A 7,978-nucleotide genomic window follows, 5' to 3' on the forward strand; every position below is an offset into this window, starting at 1 on the left:
ACTAAATAGTCTCATGAATAATACATATTAATATCTCGATTTCCCGTTCGTTTGGTCGACATTTTTTTTGTAACTTCTCTTGGGAAAGTCATGTAAAACTACTTTAAAAAAAAACAGTGTCGAAAAAATATTAAAACCAGGTCACTTCTCCTATTAATGCTTTAAGTGCTTTATTATGATCTATAGATTTATATCGACTATGACGTCACGCCATTAAAATACCTATATCAGCGCTAAAGCGCTTCTTATGTAAATGTACCGTTTATATCGTTCTTAGAAAGCTAATATAGAATATACGCACAGCACTCAGCAGTCCATATAAATATATATTAAGCGACTGTCCAAAATAGAAATAGGCGTGGGCGATACGTACTTACTTAACATATTACAGAGCTATAATTATTTTCTTTGTAAAATACGTAATATGATTTATAAAACAAATGAATATTTAATACTGTTTTTCTCAATTTCTTTTTAATTTTCAAACAACTAACGCCATCTATCATTGTATATAAGCAAATCAGTATGTGAATAAACCAGCAGGTGAAAATTTCATTCGTCAAAATCGTATAAATAAATAATCAAACATCCAGTCTATCCAGACAGCGCGATCCAGGTAGGCTATATTATATTGCCGCATATAATTGATCAATACCTATATTCCCGATGCGGCGTTGCCGCTCTTACGTTGAAAACATTCAATTTGTCCACCATCTTGTTGACTTCGACTTCAACTATCTAAAATCAACTTTATGTTAACGAAATAAAAATCATATTCATGTATTATACAATGATTATGACCTTTCAAAATGTTATAACAATGTAAACAATCAAAACGAGCGCGCTATTTTAATACTTAATGTCGAAAGTATAAGAGTTAAAATTGTTTGAAGTAAATCTGTGACGCTTATGAATGGTGCGATGCTTACCAAAGGAAGTCACGTATGTACTTACTTAGGCCTGAATTTATGATTCAAAAACTTCAACTTTGCTATTTTTGACCACAAAAGACTAAAATATCTGTACTTATGTTTTTATAACTACTAGTGGTTGTCTAGTGGTCGCAATTCGACCATAATTAAAATTTTAAGTTTTAAGTAAAAAATAAAAACCGAAAAATGATTAAAATAAAGAACCTTGTCAATCCCGGCGAGAAATTTATGGGGTTGGGGGGAAACGGGGGGGTGGGGATTGGGCGGGAGTGTGGGTTTTTCATTCCCCCGGACAACTATTTTTGTGTAAACCCCGCTGTTACAGAGATATCGTGGTTGAAGTTTTGAGGTTGAAATTAATCTATCACAAGGTTAGAGTAACGCTTGGCTCCGGCGCTACGGGAAGTGCAGCCCTTCCGCCCTTGCGTGCGAAAGCACGCTCACTCATCCTCCGTTCCGCAGCGGAGGCTGGTCACGGCGGGCGAGGGCTGCCATCCCTCCGCGCCTCCGGCTTAAAAAAAAGACACTAGGGGTAGGGCAGACCAATACCCCGTGGACAGTGGGGTGCTCCGATTCGGTTTTGGGTATTTTTCGAATTTCTAAACCTATTAACCCCTAACCTAACCTTCTAGCACGCAATATTACTAATTTTATTAGAATATTATGTCTGACACGTTATTTCGTTTAAAAGTGTCTATTTGTCAGTCGTTAAAGGTCAGTTCATATCGTATTTTGATCTTGCAGTAAAGATCGTTTTTACGTAAATTTGTTCGAAAATAACGCGTGATAGTCGCAGTACGGAGCATGAGTACACTTACCTCAGCACCGGAATTAAGGTAGAGTCAAAAATAACAAAAATTTAACTTCCGATAAAAAAAAATTACCTACCTAACCTACCTATTGTACATATTAGCCAGAATTTTTTTTTTAAATTTTCGATTTGACTACAGACTAACAATAAACAAAAGGGTATATTATTATATACCCTTATTATTATATTATTTATATTTGTTATATAAGGGTAATTATGTATATACGTGTGCGCGTTTGTAAAATACATGATAGTGTTAGTTAGGTATGTCTTTATTGATTTAATGTATTATTTTTATGCATAATTAAAAAAAAAATACATTCTGCACTCCTTCTCTATTCTAAAGTATAAGTGTGCGTTTCATACTCCTGCGTCCGCGCAATTGACGTAAAAGGAGGTACAAAGTTTTTGCTTCACGTATATATATTTAATTCTAAGCTATTCTTTAAGGTTTCTGGTATTATTTCATCATTACAGCCTATACAGTCCACTGCTGGACATAGGCCTCCACAAGTTTACGCCAAAAATAGCATGAACTCATGTGTTTTGCCCATAGTCACCGCGCTGGGCAGGCGGGTTGGTGACCGCGGTACTGGCTTTGTCGCACCGAAGACGCTGCTGCCCGTCTTCGGCCTGTGTATTTCAAAGTCAGCAGTTGAATGGTTATCCCGCCACCGGTCGGCTTTTTAAGTTGGAGGTGGTAGCGGAACTGTGTTATCCCTTAGTCGCCTCTTACGACACCCACGGGAAGAGAGGGGGTGGCTTTATTCTTTAGTACCGTAGCCACACAGTACTTGTATTATTGACAACATTGAATATAAAGGTCCTATTGTACCGAATGTGGATAACGCTATTTGACGGATGACAGTATCCGAAAGTAAAAAGTTTTTAATGCGCTATGCTTTTTTACCATCATTATTCTATTTTATTTCTAATCGCATATATTAACCTTGAAAATCTTATCGTTACGCGCAAAATATCGTTATAAATACATAAAGTTTATCCTACAAATAAATTACGATTAAAATTTAACAGCAGGAGGTTGAGTAGGCTATTAGGACCTATTTCATCTCAATTAAGTAACAAACTATAAATTTTGATTCATTTATTGCCTATAAATATATATCAAGTACAGTGAAATGCGACGGTGAAAAGAATAATACATAAAAAACTTTTATAACACAAATAGGATATCGTCATCCGTCAAATCGCGTTGTCCTCAGCTGGTGAAACCGACCCTAAAAAGAATTTTGAAATAGAACAACACTAGCGATCCTCATCGCCTTCGCACGGGAGTAATGCTGACTATCTACAAAAAAAGATATCTTAGAAACCTCAAAAATTATCAGTGTTTCTCTACCATATTATCTACAGTATTATACATGTAAACCCTCCTCTTTCGCTTCAGCCTTGTAATATCCCATTACTGGGCATAGGCCTCTTTCCCCGTGTAGGAGAAGGATCAGAGCTTAATCCACCACGCTGCTCCAATGCGGGTTGGCGGATATATTCCTTACTATGAGTAACGATCACTATTAGGTGTACACGATAACAACCGGGACCGACGGCTTAACGTGCTCTCCGAGGCACGGTGGGAGACCCACAAGGACTGCACAAACCGAGGCCAATACACCTGTATGGCCAATACAAATTGCGCCAACGCAGCGTCTCCCCTCCTCCTCTCGAATCACTCTATCTATTAAAAAACTCGCATCGAAATCCGTTGCGTAGTTTTAAAGATTTAAGCATACATAAGGACAGACAGCGGGAAGCGACTTGTTTTATACAATGTAGCGTGATTATAGGCAGTCGACCTCTGTCCGTCATATTTTTACACGATAACATGCATAATGCAGCTATTCAGACATCATAACTTCCGTAAACAAAATCTACCAATTAAGGAAGATTTTACGCTTTAAAATATTCGACTAGGATTTATGCAAGTAATTCAGAATTGAGCCAAAATAGAAATAGGTACTTACGAAACACGAATTACTCAAAGTACTTGTAACAGTAAGATTTTTTTTTCTGGTTACTAACATTCATTAATATTGTTACATTACTATCTAAAAAAAAAAAACAAAAAAATAGCTCATTTTTATTGTAAAAACTAGATGTGCCCGTAACTTCTTCCGCATGGAATTTAACACAATAGTTATTGAGTTCGCATAGTTATAAAATAAATAAATTTATAAAATAGAAGTAGCCAAGTTACTCCTTATTACATCAGCTATATGCCAGTGAAAGCTTCGACGTAATCGGTCCAGCCGTTTCAGAGATTAGTCGAAACAAACAGACAGACAGACAAAATTTGTAAAAGATGTTATTTCGGTATATGTACCGTGTATACATCCATGTGCATTTAGTAAAAAGCGGTTATTTTAATATAACAAACAGACACTCCAATTTTATTTATTTGTATAGATTACGACATCATGTTTTAGCTTTCACTATATCAAAACATTTTAATTTCATTATTTTAATACGTAGCGTTGCGTTTGATACTCGAGTGAATCATTTATTGTGTAAGGTTATGGACCGCGTACAACGTATGTATAACGCGTATTATACTGTATAATTTATACATATATGTAAATTACGTGTAATAAGGAACGCGGCACTATTTCACCGTTTTCTAAAAATTATCTCCTAGAAACGATTATAGAAAATAATTACATAGTATGAAACAAATTCGCTTCCCGCTGTCTGTATGCTTAGATCTTTAAAACTACGCAACGGATTTTGATGCACTTTTCTTCCGTAATTCTGGAGGTAGGTTTATATGAATAATACATGCTTAATATAGTAGAGGAACACTGATAGTTCTTGCAACCGTGCGAAGCCGGGTCGGTTCGCTAGTATATTATATTTAATAGAAATTATGTCACAAATACATCATGTTATAACTTTAGAATATACTTAGGTACGTAAATAGATGAAAATAAATAGTAATATAGAGAATTTATTGAGGCGAGGCCCAGTAGGACATATTTTAAAATTTGAAGCAGCCACACTCAGAAAGACTCTCAACTATTCAGAAGATCACAGATTTAGGGCGTTTTTACTTCAACTTTAGGTTTTACAGATTGCGACTAAGTGTAATCTATTGGTAAAAAGGATAAATTCATATGTAAATCAAAAAATATATATATGTTGAATACAATATACCTGATAGTTTTATCAACAGCCAGGAAGACTATTAACAATATATTATACATAAGTACAATAACTTCGTGTGTGTCTCACTGAATTTTTTCTAAGACGATGAAAAGATATTCTATATTTTTTTAATGTGGGCTCTTGAATAGTTAAGCTTCACATTGAAGACAATAGATGGCGCTGTAGTCAGATTCAATAACAAAGGCTATTTTTGGAATGATGTAATATCGTTGTCTGTTTAGTAAGCGGTTTAGTTAGTGAAGGTAATAATAAAACTATGGGCCCGTAGATGACGATGTGGGTAGATATTTTTTTTGTTATATTATTCTTTTTTTTATACAACTAGGGCACAACGAGATAATATCTGTTGGGTAGGCTAATTTTAAATAAATCTTAATAATCTTTTTTTATATATAACTAGGTCGGCAAACAAGCGTACGGCTTACCTGATGGTAAGCCGAAGCGATTACCGTAGCTTATGTCTGCTACACAAGAAGCATCGTAAGCGCGTTGCCGACCCCCAATCACCCCAGGGAACTCTGGTCACCTTACTCACCACAGGAACACAATACTGCTTGATAGCAGTATTATTTATCTGTGATCTTCTGTAAGGTCTCTTTCTCCATCGAATTCCACAGTATTTACGACATAGTATTTCTTTATTATTAATTAGTTCATAAATAAAAAAGTTATATCAATTTAAAGAATCACGTTGAACACGTAAATACCCAAACGAGGGTGCTTATAATCCAAAATAAACCAAAAGATATATCAAAAAAAAATACTGTCATAGTTAGTATACATACATAAAATAAAATAAAATATAATTGAATATTTACAACGTAAAAACTTTATTTCTAAAATACCTAACGTATTTGAATAGTTTTGGTGCCCAATCGACAAAAACACTTGAAGGTCAGACACGGTTCTGGAAACTTTTTGTTCATTTGGTACAGTTGTATCTTATCGTAAGATGTAATAACACTTGGTTCACATGACAGAACTATTTGTAACGCCTTTTATTTAGTTAAGAAGCACTCTCTAGAGCTTACCATCAGATTTTTGCCGACTTATCTTGCAATTGTCTGAGAATATATTTATTTATTTATACTTTATATACATAAGAACAATTCGAATGTGCTTTTGAAGTCTATTTTAATTAAGTTATTTTTGATTATATGAATAGCGGCAATTTATTTTTATTTTTTATTTATGTTTAACCGACTTCAAAAAAAGGAGGAGGTTACTCAATTCGACCGTATATATGTTTTTTTTATGTATGTTCGGTGATAACTCCGTTGTTTATGAACCGATTTTGATAATTCTTTTTTTTTGTTGGAAAGGAGATATCCCTAATTTGGTACCATGATAAGGAAACCAGGATCTGATGATGGGATCCTAGATAAATCGAGGGAAACTCTCGAAAATCCGCATAACTTTTTACTGGGTGTACCGATTTTTATGATTTTTAATTTAATCGAAAGCTGGTGTTTATCATGTGGTCACATTTAAATTTCATCGAGATCTGATTACAATTTTTGGAGTAATCTTTGGTAATGCGTATTTGTTTGACTATTTTTTCGTCTACCTACGTTGTATTACTTGTCGATATAATTGAAGTCGGTTTTTCTTCGTTTGCCTGCAAACACAATTATATACTTTATTGAACATCACAAATATATTACAAACAAAGCATAAAGATAGTTACAGACTGAAGTACAACGGGCGGACTTATGGCTAATAAGCCATTTCTTCCAGACCCATTTTAGTCATTTGATATCAAATGTTAATAGTAATGAACTAAACATAATCCGTTGCGGATTATTATCTGTATTTAATTATATAAAGTTGCGCCAATTAGAAAGTAAACCAGATCAACACATAAGCGTTTCCGGCAAACAACATTTCCTGTGTTTACTGAATGGCATTAAATACGAGTATATAACAACCGCTCTGGTGTGGCTGTACATGTAGGCAAAACCCTGATGGTTTGCGGCTTCGATTCCTGCTCGAGATAGATATTTGTATTTGTTTAAATATTTCTTTCCGCTTTGTATGTCTGTCCTTGTGATCTCCACACCGTGCCTCGGAGAGCACGTTAAGCCTTCTGTTCCGGTTTTCATCATAAATATCTGATAGCGATCGTTACTAATAGTAGGGAACATATCTGCCAACGCGCAGTGGAACAGCGTGGTGGATTAAAATCCAATCCATCTCCTAAATGGAGAAAAAGGCCTATGCCCAGCAGTGGGATGTTAGAGGTTGAATGCGTAAACGATTACTATTTGTAAAAGATATATCATATCGTACCTTTTATTATTATTTTTTTATATAACTAGGTCGGCAAACAAGGGTACCTACGGCTTACCTGATGGTAAGCGATTGCCTTAGCTTATAGACGTCTACGACACCAGAAGCATCGTAAGCGCGATGCCGGCGCCCTACGAAACTACCGAACCAATTTTCATCAAAATTTGTTAGCATATATGTAATTTGGAAAGAAGGAATTTTTTAAGAAGGTTAATAAAATATTATGCAATTTTGTGTGCATATCGGGTAGGTCTGAGAATCGGCCAACATCTATTTTTCATTCCGCTAAGTTATAAGGGGAGGGGGGGGGGGATTAAGAAGGTTAATAAAATATATGGAAAAACAACGTTTGCAGGGTCAGCTAATAATATTATAATTTATTGTGATTATTTTAATTATTTGAAGACTTGTGAAGTTGACTGCGATAGGCTGAAGTGAAATGTGTAATTTTATTTTTTGCAAATTGTTTTACCCTACTATGGTCTCAAGCATCGAAAAAAAATGTACTCGGCTGCTATCGCCTAATATAGCAATAAATAACCTGTTTCATTGGAAATTTAGAGAGGTACAACAATCCTATTTGAATAATTGTGTTTGCTCGCAAACGAAAAAAAAACCGACTTTAATTACATCGACGAGTAATACAACGTAGATCGACGACAAAATAGTCAAGTAACTACGCGTTATCAAAGATTACTAAAAAAGTAGTTATCAGATCTCAATAAAATTTATATGTGACCACATGACAAACATCAGCTTTCGATTA

The sequence above is a fragment of the Melitaea cinxia genome, chromosome 27, assembly GCF_905220565.1.
Source record: "Melitaea cinxia chromosome 27, ilMelCinx1.1, whole genome shotgun sequence".
Classification (NCBI taxonomy): Eukaryota; Metazoa; Arthropoda; class Insecta; order Lepidoptera; family Nymphalidae; genus Melitaea; species Melitaea cinxia.